This window comes from Macaca nemestrina, chromosome 17 (assembly GCF_043159975.1).
Source record: "Macaca nemestrina isolate mMacNem1 chromosome 17, mMacNem.hap1, whole genome shotgun sequence".
Lineage (NCBI taxonomy): Eukaryota > Metazoa > Chordata > Mammalia > Primates > Cercopithecidae > Macaca > Macaca nemestrina.
In genome coordinates this window covers 37960484-37973312 of record NC_092141.1, presented here as the reverse complement: position 1 = coordinate 37973312, position 12829 = coordinate 37960484, and the positions used below count along the sequence as shown (strand labels likewise).

General features: G+C 43.9%; 1 long non-coding RNA gene across 1 annotated transcript in view; it reads left to right on the top strand.

Annotated features, from left to right (window-relative positions):
* Positions 1-12829, top strand: part of LOC139359523 (uncharacterized) — a 37406-nt gene that overhangs the window by 21710 nt on the left and 2867 nt on the right. Inside the window, exon 2 of the long non-coding RNA XR_011615574.1 lies at positions 11176-12795. This is a non-coding gene — a long non-coding RNA (uncharacterized lncRNA). The remainder of the gene's footprint in view (positions 1-11175; positions 12796-12829) is intronic.

Genomic DNA, 12829 nt, shown 5'->3' with positions numbered 1-12829 from the left:
CACCTTGGCCTCCTCGGACTTCCAGCTCCATTTCCTCAACTTGGGGAGACCACATGCTCTGCCTGGGTTCCTCCTCCCTGTTCCACGACCTGGAAACTCTCCGGAGGCAGTAAGCTGGGCACGCGTGCAGCCCGTTTGTTTTTGTCTTCCAGGGATCACTGTCTTTTGTTACTTGTCCAATATCTTCAGTGTTGTTGTTTCATTCATTTTATTAGGTTTTTATTATTTCACACAAGGAGGCTAAATCTGGTCCCCTTATTAATGCCGTCTTGACCGGAAGTGGTATCATTGTGGTTTCAATTTACATTTTCATGAGAACTGGTGATATTGAGCACGTTTAGCTCATGTGTTGACGATTTGTGTGCTCTCATTGGTGATGAGTTTGTTCATTCAGCCTTTAGTGTTCTTTGTTTTCTTTTTTTCATCTATTTGAGTTACAGAAGGTGTTTATATGTCCTAAATACTCATCCTTTGTTAGATAAATGTTTTGTAAATACTTTCCCCAAGTCTATGTGGTTTACCTATTTTAACTGTACCTTTTGATGAGCAGAAATATTTATATCTGATAAATTTATCAGTGTTTTCTTTTGTAGTTATTGCTTACTGTGAGCTAAGACACTTTTTGCCTAACCTCAAAGTCTTGAAGGTAGTTTCCTTGATTTCCTCTAAAGGTTTTGCTTTTGCTAATTTATATTAGGTCTGTGATGCATCTGCAGTTATTTTTGTAGGTGTGAGTTCTTTGCATATGGCTGGCCAGTTGTTTTTCACTATTGATTGAAAAGAGTCTCCTTTTCTCGCTGGGTTGCTTTGGGAACATCCTGTGGCTGCATAAGTGGGATCTCTTTCAGAAATCTTCCTTCTGCTCCAAAAATCTGTTTGTCTAACTCAGTTAGAGTATTCTGATTATTTTGTAACTTTATATTGTCTTGAAGTCAGAATTGCAAGGCCTTAAACCTTTTTCTTCTTTTTCAAAGTTCTGCATATTCTGCATCCTTCACATTTCCATATCGATTTTAATAATCTCGTTTCTCTCTTCTCCAAAAAAGGCTAATGGGATCATGATTGTAATTGTCTTGAATCTGCTGATCAGTTTAAGGAGAACTGACATCTTGACAACCATTGAGTCTTAATCATTAGTATAGTATATCTCTCCATTTATTAGGTCTTTTTTGTTATGCCTGAGCAGTCGTTTGTTGCTTTTAGCCTTTGGTCTGTTTTTAAAATTACTTATTTTTTTTTCCTTTTTTTGAGACGGAGTCTCACTCTGTTGCCTAAATGGAGTGCAGTGGCACAGTCTTGGCTCACTACATCTCCTGGGTTCAAACAATTCTCCTGCCTCAGCCTCCCAAGCAGCTGGGATTACAGGCATGTACCACTAAGCCCAGCTAATTTTTATAATTTTAGTAGAGATGGGATTTCACCATGTTGGCCAGGCTGGTCAACTCCTGACCTCAAATGATCTGCCTGCTTCAGCCTCCCAAAGTGCTGGGATTACAGGCATGAGTCACCACGCCTGTAAATATAAAAATAAAATTATTTTTATTTTTAAGTATTTGGTCCTTTTTTGATGCTATTTGTATTTTAAAATATTAAATACACTTTTCAGCAATTATAAAGTATTATAACATTTTCTAATTTTTTGTTGGAAATTGAATTTTTGTATATTGACCTGTTTCTTACAACCTTACTTAAGTCCTATTAATTCTACTAGTTTTTTAGGTAGATTTCTTAGATTTCCTAATAGATGATTGTCATCTATTAGGAAATAGATGACAATGTTTTCTCTCTTTTTTCTCTCTTTAAAAAAAGAGATGTTTTCTCTCTTTTTTCCTGTTGTAATTCCTTTTCTTCTCTTCCCTTACAGAATGGACTTAATCTTGTTTTCATTCTTTGAGGAGAGCATTCAGTGTTACACCATTAATTATAAGTCAGCTGTAGGGATTTTATTGATGAACTTTATCAGATTGTTTTCAAATATAGGTTTTAGTACTATTTAGATATGACAAGGCCAACAGAAGCCTACATGACTCCCATTGAAAAGATAGTTACAGTCACAGACTCCAAGAGGAATAGTCATGCCATGCCATGGAGAATACACAGTTGAGTAAGGTCTAGCCCTCGCTTCCTGAGGGTTTATGTCATGAATGCATATTGAGTTTTCTCAAAAGCTTTTTCTGTATCTATTGAGATAATGCTATATATTTAAAGATATTAATGTAAATTTCATTGTTTTATTTTCAAATGTTATATACTAAATGCCATTTGGTGTCATGGTGTATGATGATGATGATGATGATGATGATGATGATTTTTGGAGATGGGTACAGTGGTGCAATCTCTGCTCACTATAACCTCCACCTCCTGGGTTCAAGTGACTCTCCTGCCTCAGTCTCCCAAGTAGCTGGGATTACAGGCACGTGCCACCATGCTCAGTTAGTTTTATTTTTTTGTAGACAAGGTTTCACCATATTGGCCAGGCAGGTCTCCTGACCTCAAATGATCCTCCCTCCTTGGCCTCCGAAAGTGCTGGGATTACTTTCATAATCCGTGTGGGCCACCGCAACTGGCCTATTCTTCTTATATATTGTTGGATTTAAATTGCTAATAGTAAATACGTCCAGCGAATTTTTTGTATTTTTAGTAGAGATGGGGTTTTACCATGTTGCCTAGGCTGTTCTTGAACTCCTAACCTCAAGTGATCCACCTGCCTCAGCCTCCCAAAGTTCTGGGATTACAAGTGAGAGCCACTGCAGCGCCCAGACTTTTATAAAAGCTTTATGGTTATAAATGGTTATATAAAATATCTTTGTACACATATTTTCATGTCTTGAAGGTAAAGTATATAAATGTTAAAAGACACAAAGGTAATTTATAAATGCTGTATCTTATATTATTTGCTTTGGCTCTCGAAGTTTTTCTCGATTCTTATTGCTTAATTGCTGTCCAAAACAATAGGATTATGGTGTCATCGAAATTATATAAAAATGAATATTGCGTGTTTTTTTTTTTTTTTTTGACAGAGTCTCTCTTTGTCGCCCAGACTGGAGTGCAGTGGCATGATCTCGCCTCACTGCAGCCTCCACCTCCCAGGTTCAAGTGATTCTCATGGCTCAGCCTCCTGAGTAGCTGGGATTGCAGGTGCCTGCCACCACGCCTGGCTAAAATTTTTTTTTTTTTTTTTTTTAGATGGAGTCTTGCTCTGTCACCGGCTGGAATGCAGTAGTGCAATCTCAGCTCACTACAACCTCTGCCTCCTAGGTTCAAGTAATTCTCCTGCCTCAGCCTCCGAGTAGCTGGGACTACAGGCATGCACCACCATACCCAGCTAATTTTTGTATTTTTTGTAGAGATAGGGTTTCACCATGTCGGCCAGGATGGTCTCGATCTCTTGACCTTGTGATCCACTTGCCTTGGCCTCCCAAAGTGCTGGGATTACAGGTATGAGCCACTGTGCCCAGCTTAAGTTTTGTATTTTTAGTAGTGATGGGGTTTCGCCATGTTCGCCAGGCTTGTTTTGAACTTCTGACCTTACATCATCCGCCCGCCTTGACTTCCCAGAATGCTGGAATTACAGGCATGAGCCATCGAATCTGGCCTATTTTTGAAAATTAAAATTTTTCTTTCTTTCTTTTTTTCTTTATTATAGCAGCAATGTGATGTTTGTGGTTTTGTTCCTTTTATCCCTTCATCATGTAGTTTTTGAGTTACGGCGCCTGGAGACTGTGCCTGATGTTAGGGGTAGCTACAGCCATAAAATGGAGTTTATAATCTAGCAGAGGAGTTAACTTAATTGCATAAATAGTTAGTTGTAATTGTAATATATCCCAAGAAGGAAGCATAGGTAAATCATCATATGGCACCTGACCTCATCTGGAGATTCAGAGACATGGTCTTTGATGAAGTGACTTTAAGCAAGGACCAGAGGGATAGATAGAAGTTATCCAGCTGCAAAAGAGGGTACAGTGAATAATAATATTCTGTTTAGAGTAAAAACAACCCGTTAAAAGCCTTTGAAGTGGGAATGAGCTCTGGAGAATTTATAGAATTGAAAGAAGAAAAAGCCAGTGTTGCCCATAAAGTGAAATGTTGGAAGGAGGGAAGGTTGTGGAGGTAAGAAAGGGTTATAAGATATAGGGAAACTATTGAAGTGGGTTTTTTCTGTTTTGTTTTGTTTTTTTTTGTTTTTGAGATAGAGTCTCGCTCTGTCACCAGGCTGGAGTGCAGTGGTGCAATCTCGGCTCAGTGCGACCCCCGCCTCCTGCATTCACACCATCCTCCTGCCACAGCCTCCCGAGTAGCTGGGACTACAGGTGCACACCACCACACCCAAACGATTTTTGTATTTTTAGTAGAGATGGGTTTTCACCATATTGGCCATGATGGTCTCGATCTCTTGACCTCATGATCTGCCTGCCTCAGCCTCCCAAAGTGCTGGGACTACAGGTTTGAGCCATGGTGCCTGGCCTATTGAAGTGTTTTTAAGTGGGCAGTGGTATATTTCGATTTGCATTTCTGGAGTTTGTTTTGTTGTGAAAAGTTCATTCTGCAGATTGGTGATAGTTAGTTAAGAGTGAATATGAAGAGACTACAGTCATTTTCCATTATCTGCGTTTTTTCTTTCCTTGATTTTAGTTCCCCATGGTCAACCCCTCTGAAAAGAGGTGAGTAGAGTACAGTGAGGTAGAATCATGTGTGGTGTAATGCAGGAGGGAGGTATTTTCTTAGAAATACCTCATTAGATGATTCTGTCATTGCACAATCATCTTAGAATGTTCTTAAACAAAGCTATATTGTATAGCCTACTACATACCTAGGCTACATGGTATAGCCTATTGCTCCTAGGCTGCAAACTTGTACATTTCATTACTGAATCCTGCAAGCACTTAACATAATGGTAAGTATTTGTGTTTTTAAACATAGAAAAGGTACAGCTAAAATAATGGTATGAAAGAAAAATAAATGCACTTGTATAGGACTTTAGCATGAATGAAGCTTGCAGGACTAGAAGTTGCTCTGGGTGAGTCAGTTAGTAAGTGGTGAGTGAATGTGAAAGCCTGAGACATTATTGTACATGACTGATAGGGTTTGGCTGTGTATCCCCACCCAAATCTCATCTCAAATTGTAATCCCAATGTGTTTTTTTTTTTTTTTTTTTTTTTTTTTTTTTTGAGACGGAGTCTCACGCTGTTGCCCAGGCTGGAGTGCAGTGGCGCGATCTCGGCTCACTGCAAGCTCCGCCTCCCGGGTTCCCGCCATTCTCCTGCCTCAGCCTCCTGAGTAGCTGGGACTACAGGCGCCCGCCACCGCACCTGGCTAATTTTTTGTATTTTTAGTAGAGATGGGGTTTCACTGTGGTCTCGATCTCCTGACCTTGTGATCCGCCCGCCTCGGCCTTCCAAAGTGCTAGGATTACAGGCTTGAGCCACCACGCCCGGCCAATCCCAATGTGTTGAAGGAGGGAGGTGACTGGATAACAGGGGCAGTTTCCCCCATCCTGTTCTCGTGACAGTGAGTGAATTCTCTTGAGATCTGATGGTTTTGAAAGTGGCAGTGTTTTCCCACATACAGATTCTCTTTCTCTTGCTTGCTGCCATGTAAGACGTGCTTGCTTCCCCTCCCACCGTGATTGAAAGTTTCCTGAGGCCTTCTCAGCCATGTGGAACTGTGAGTCAATTAAACCTCTTATGTTTATAAATTGCCCAGTCTCAGGTAGTTCTTTATGGCAGTGAGAGAATGGACTGCTACAACTACCGTAGACTTCATAAACATTGTGCACTTAATGTACACTACATTTAGTTTAAAAATTGCTCTGTCATGTTACTATGGCTATTACATCACTACATCACTAGGCAATAGGAATTGTTCAGTTCCATTTAATCTCATGGGACCACCATTGTGTATCTGGTGGTTGTTATGCAGACTGTATTTTGAGAGAGACCACATTCACGTAACTTTTTCATAGTAAATTGTTATAATTTTTTTTCAATTTTTAAAATTTTTTTGAGGTGGAGTCTCTCTCTGTCACCTAGAGTACAGTGGCACGATCTTAGCTCATTGCAACCTCCCGGGTTCAATCGATTTTTTGCGCCTTAGCCTCCTGCTTAGGTGGGACTGCAGGTGTGCACCACAGCACTCAGCTAATTTTTTAGTCTTTGTAGTAGAAATGGGGTTTCACCATGTTGGCCAGGCTGGTCTCGAACTCCTGACCTGAGGTGATCTGTCCCCCCTTAGCCTCCCAAAGTCCTGGGATTATAGGCATGAGCCACTACACCCGGCCTGTTCTATTTTATTATTGTTGTTAATCTGTTACTGTGCCTAATTTCTAAATTAAACTTTTTATAGGTATGTATGTATAGCAAAAACAGAATCAAGTGCTCAGTACCATTTGTCATTTCAGACATCCACGGAGGTTCTTAGAATGTTTCTCCCATGGATAACTGGGCAACTACTGCATTTAAGAGGTGACTGAAGTGGTCCTGATGAAAGGTGATGCTGGCTTTAATTAGGGTAATAGTGGAGATGGAGAGAGATAGGCAGATCTCACCAGTATTGAGGAAGAGGAAGGGCACAATATAGTTATGGATTAAAAGTGAGGTTAGGGCCGGGTGTAGTGGCTCACGCCTGTAATCCCAGCACTTTGGGAAGCCGAGGCAGGCGGATCACGAGGTCAGGAGATCGAGACCATCCTGGCTAACACGGTGAAACCCCGTCTCTACTAAAAATGCAAAAAATTAGCCGGACATGGTGGCGGGTGCCTGTAGTCCCGGCTACTCGGGACTACTCCTGCTACATGCAGGAGAATGGCATGAACCCGGGAGGTGGAGCTCGCAGTGAGCCAAGATCGCACCACTGTACTCCAACCTGGGTGATAGAGCGAGACTCCCTCTCAAAAAAAAAAACATAAAAAGAAAAAAAAAGTGAGGTTACGGAGTAAGGTATGAAGTGGTCAAAGATTATGTATACTAGGTGTCTTGCATGAGCAATGTGTCATTGAAAATATCATTACCAATATATGGAAAGAGCAGGAAGAGCATGTTTTGTCATATATTGTGGAGCATTTCAAGTGTCTATGTAGGCTGAGTGTGGTGGTTTACGCTTGTAATCCTAGCACTTTAGGAGGCTGAGGTCGGTGGATCACTTGAGGCCAGGAGTTTGAGACCACCCTGGGCAACATGATGAAACCCCATCTCTACTAAAAATAGAAAAAGTTAGATGGAAGTGGTGGCACACACCTGTAATCCCAGCTCCTTGGGAGGCTGAGGCAGGAGAATTGCTTGAACCCTGGAGGTGGAGGTTGCAGTGAGCCGAGATCGAGCCACTGCACTCCAGCCTGGGCAACAGAGCGAGACTCTGTCTCAAAATAAAATAAAATAAAGTGTTCATGTAGCATACAGAGTTTTATACCTGAACCTGAGGACAGATACAAATAGATAAAATTTGGGATTCTCTGTTATATTTTTATAATTTAGTTGGTAATGGAAATTTGGACAATGAATAAGATTGCCTAGTGTTTCACGTGAAAGAAGATGACATCTTAGGCCAGAGACCTGAAGAACTTCACCATTTAAAGGTTTGATAGGGTGATCAGAAAGGTGCTGCCAAAGGGGTAATAGGAAAATCAGGAGAGTGAAATACTGAAAGGCAAGAAATATAGCGGTATTAGTCTGTTTTGTGTTGCTATAAAGGAATACCTGAAACTGGGTAGATTATTAATATAAAGAAAAGAGATTTATTTGGTTCACAGTTCTGTCGGCTGTACAAGCATACCACCAACACCTTTGGGCTGAGGAAACTTTTACTCATGGGGGAGTGGGAATGGGGACCAGGAGTGTCACATGGTGAGAGAAGGGAGCAAGACGGCAGGCTCTTTTTACCAATCAGATCTCACGTGAACTAACACCAGCAAGAAACTCACTCATTACCACAAAGAAAACACCAAGACATTCATGAGGGATCTGCCCCCATTACCAAAACGCCTTTTGCTAGACTCCACCTTCAACATTGGGAGTATATTTTTACATGAGATTTGGAAGCACAAATATCCAAACTTTATCAATACACTCTGTAATTTCCTTTTCTTTCTTTCTTTCTTTTTTTTTTTTTTTTTTGAGAAGTTTAGCTCTTGTTGCCCAGGCTGGAGTGCAGTGGCGCGATCTTGGCTCACTGCAACCTCTGCCTTTCAGTTTCAAGTGATTCTCCTGCCTCAGCCTCCCAAGAAGCTGGGACTACAAGCACATGCCACCACGCCCAGCTAAGTTTTTGTATTTTTAGTAGAGACAGGGTTTCACCATGTTGGCCAGGATGGTCTCAATCTCTTGACCTCGTGATCCGCCTGCCTCGACCTCCCAAAGTACTGGAATTACAGGCAGGAGCCACTGCGCCTTGCCAATAGACTACTTTTTTAAAAAATTATTTTTTGTAGAGCTAAGGTCTCACTTTGTTGCTTAGGCTGGTCTTCAACTCCTGACCTTAAGTGGTCCTTCCGTTTTGGCCTCCCAAAGTGCTGTAATTATATGTGTGAGGCACTGCACCTGGCCTCAGTAGGCTTTTATGGCTTATGCCTTCTGTCCTTTTAAAACTATTTCAACTTAATTTTCTACTCTAATTGTTGTAGTTTATATATATGTAAGTGTATATATATTTGTATATAGAGTGTGTAAATATAGTGTGTGCATATATATATAGTATCTGTGTGTGTATACATATATTGTGTGTGTGTGTCTGTGTGTGTATATATATATATACACATTTTTTGTTTGCTTTTTCGAGATAGGGTCCACTCTGTCACCCAGGCTGGAGTGCAGTGGTGCAATCATGGCTCACTGCAGCCTTGACTTTCTGGGCTCAATTGACCTGCCCGCCTCAGCCTGCTGAGCAGCTGGGACTACAGGTGCGCCACCACTACACCCAAGTTTTTTTTTTTTTTTTTTTTTTTTTTTTTTTTGTAGAGGTGGGATTTTGCCGTGTTGCCCAGGCTGGTCTCAAACCCCTGGGCTCAAGCGATCTGCCTACCTCAGCCTCCCAAAGTGTTGGGATTACAGGTGTGATCCGCTGTGCCCGGCCTATATTACTAGGTCGTATGCTGCAGAACCTCTTTTGGAAACAAACTGGGATATAAATAATACTCAAGTGCGACTTTCAGGAACGTATTCTTCATAGTAAGACAATGCCATTGAAACTTACTGTGTTTCATAAGAAGGGGTAGTACTGGCTCGACATTTATTTTTGCTTTTCCATTCTGAGGATGGGAGGGGAGGGATCCACAATAAATTTTGAGTACCATTGTGTTTGTACAATAATAGCTGATTAGCCTAATTCCTTTCAGAAGGGAAATCAGCATGTGTGAGATCATTTCTTGCCACTTAAATTAAAATTCTAAATTCGTGAGTTTGGCTCTTTAAGAGAAACCAGACCTACTTGACTGCAGTCATCCTAGCTGACCATAAGGAAGTAAAGGGCCAGGCGCGGTGGCTCACGCCTGTAATCCCAGCACTCTGGGAGGCTGAGGCCGGCGGATCACAAGGTCAGCAGAACGAGACCATCCTGGCTAACACGGTGAAACCCCATCTCTACTAAAAATACAAAAAACTTAGCCGGGCATGGTGGCGGGCACCTGTAGTCCCAGCTACTCGGGAGGCTGATGCAGGAGAATGGCGTGAACCCGGGAGATGGAGCTTGCAGTGAGCCCAAATCGCCCCACTGTGCTCCAGCCTGGGCGACAGAGCGAGACTCCCTCTCAAAAAAAGAAAAAAAAAAAAAAAAAAAAAAAGGACAGGAAGTAAACAGGTAACAGGCAGATGTTAAAAGCTTTGCTCCATTCTTGTGTTGAGAGCACCTTTTTGTTTTTTTCTCCCTCTCCCCAGGTAAATAATCCCAGCATCCTTGTGTTTTCATTAATGTAAGATTTAAAAAATTGTGATAGGAGTTTTTTGTTTTGTTTTGTTTCTTTTAGATGGAGTTTCGATCTTGTTGCCCAGACTGGAGTGCAATGGCACGATCTTGGTTCACCACCACCTCTGCCTCCAGGCTTCAAGCAATTCTCCTGCCTCAGCCTCCCCAGTAGCTGGGATTACAGGCATGCGCCGCCACTCCTGGCTAATTTTTTATTTTTAGAAGATACGGGGTTTCTCCATGTTGGTCAGGGTGGTCTCAAACTCCCGACCTCAGGTAATCCACCCGCCTCGGCCTCCCAAAGTTCTGGGATTACAGGCATGAGCCACCGAGCCTGGCCCATGGCAGGAGTTTAAAAGTTAAAATGTACTTTATTTATTTGTTTATTTTATTTTATTTTTTGAGAAGGAGTCTCGCTCTGTTGCCCAATCTCAACTCACTGCAAGCTCCGCCTCCCGGGTTGTCGCCATTCTCCCACCTCAGCCTCCCGAGTAGCTGGGACTACAGTCGCCTGCCACCACGCCCGGCTAGTTTTTCGTATTATTTTAGTAGAGACGGGGCTTCACCATGTTAGCCAGGATGGTCTTGATGTCCTGACCTCGTGATCCACCTGCCTCAGCCTCCCAAAGTGCTGAGATTACAGGTGTAAGCCACTGGGCCCGGCCTAAAACGTAGTTTAAAAAAATAGCTTGTTGGGATTTGGGGCAGCCCCAGGAGGAGGGCATCATTTCTGGTTCTGAGAAGTGGTGGTCAGACCCAGGTGACACCAGGAGTCCAGGCCTGACTCCTTTGTGTCTCAGCTTGACCCCTTGATATCACCCCCTTGCTTGGAGGTTTATGCCAGCAGTGAGCTGGAGTCCTACCTCCTATATCCTGGTGGCTCACAAATACTAACTTTAAAAGAAGCAGCGACACCCCACCAGACACCCACTCCTGTGAACAGGGAAATACTGCCCGGGAACGTCACTGCGGGGAATACTCACCGGGTTATACTCCGAATATGCCAAGAGGATGTAGAATAGTTCCCGCTGCCTAGGAAACAGAGAAATGAGGCTTTTGTTTGTTTTGTGCAGATGCCGTTAGTTTCACTTTGTCTACAAAGCCTAACAACAAAGCCCATTTCAGGTTCAGATGATTCACCAGATAAGCAGTGAGCTCTTCAGGGCCTTTGACTTTGAGGAAATGTTTCAGGAAAATCCACATCTGTGACATGCAGATAGCCCAGTTGTACAGTGACTTGCCTGATCCTTTTCACTCTGAATGATTTTCTTTATTTATTTTCAGTTTGCAGACACGCCAGTTCAGCCTTTGGGTGTACAGTTCCTCCACGGTTGTAAACCAATGGGCAGAGTCTCCTGGCGACCGCTGCAGCCCCTCCTGAAGCGACTCCTTCACCTTCCAAGTCTCCAGGGTGGCCCCTATGCACCCGGCCTGTCCCTGATCCGTCAGCCCCTGACCACCCAGACTGCTTCTCAATCCCTATGGTTTGGCCTTTTCCAGAATGGCCCAGGAATGGGAATCCTACGTGGTAGCTTATTGGGTCTGGCTTCTTTCCCTCAGCAAAATGCATCTAGGATCCACCCACGTTCATGCGGGCAACACTGGCTCATTCCCTTTTCTCACTGGGTCTTCCGTTTGAAGGGAGGACCATCCTTGCTCTCCCCATTCCCATGTTGAAGACTGTCCCTGAAGGCTCCTTGTGTGAGTGACGATGAATCAAGCAGTGGACGTGGCATGCAGGTTTCATGTGGACATCAGTTTTCAAATCAGTGGGTTCAATATTTGTGATACTTTGGGGATACGTGGTTCAAGTCCATTGAGCTTTGTGAGTCACTGCCCAACTGGCTGCTAAAGTGGCTGTGCCATGTCATGTTCCCAGCAGACCAGGATGACAGTTTCCAGGACCCCTAATTGCCCCAGCATTTGTTGCTCTCAGTGTTGCCTGGAGAGGCTCATGGGCCCTCCATCTTGCCACCCTCCTGTGAGTCCTACCATGGGTCCCCGTGGGTCAGGGAGAGCACCTTTCACCATTGTGCATGATTTTGTTTGCTGCCTTCTGTCTCCTCAGGATCCTCCTGGGTTCTGGCCCCACATGTTCCAGTCTGGCCCAGGGCTTGGAACCAGGTGCTCAGTTCATGGTGCTGGCTGCTCCCTGGGTCAGGGGAGGTCTTGGCAGCTCTGTCATCCCTCCTGGGTGACCCTGGCCTCTTCTCCGGGGAACCCCCATCCCTTTCGTTCACTCCATCTCTGATGAGACCCTGTGGCTCCCATAGGCTTACTTGGTTCCGTATCGATCCCTGAAGAAGATGTGAGTCCTTAGTGTCTCGCTCACGTCCAGGTCGATCTGGTGGATGTGTTCAGATGACCTCTTGCCCTTCTCCTTCATGACCTGTAGGGCACGCCAAGAGGAGGAAGCAGCCTCAGAACGGATGGAAGACTCCCGGCCCCAAATGGCAGTCAGCCCACAGTCAGCACTCCGGGAAGGAAGGAAAGCAGGAAGGTTTCCTTCTGCACAAAGCTGCTTTTTGGCTTGTTACTGAAGCCGGGGAGGGTCACCAGAGCCGAGTTTGTCTGTGGTGACTATGTCACCGTCCGTGCCCAGGATGTGCATCTGACCATCCTACCCACCCCCCAGCCTGGGCTTGATGCTCCCTCCAGCTGGAGACCTGGGCTCCTGACACGGCCTGTCCTGTTTGTCGTGCTCTGGCTGAGCGTACCTTGTATGTTCTGGGGTTTTTCGACTTGACTTCCTGTATGTTCAGCAGAACTGACCACACTTGGCCCCGGATGTTCATGGGAATGCCCTTATATACTCGATCTATCAGCTGTGGGCAGAAAACAATCCGGTGTCACAGGCCACGGGGCGACCCCAGTGAGGACCAGAGCTCAAGGATTCTGGAAATGGTTGGTTTTGGCCCCGTGATTCCTCGTTAGAGGT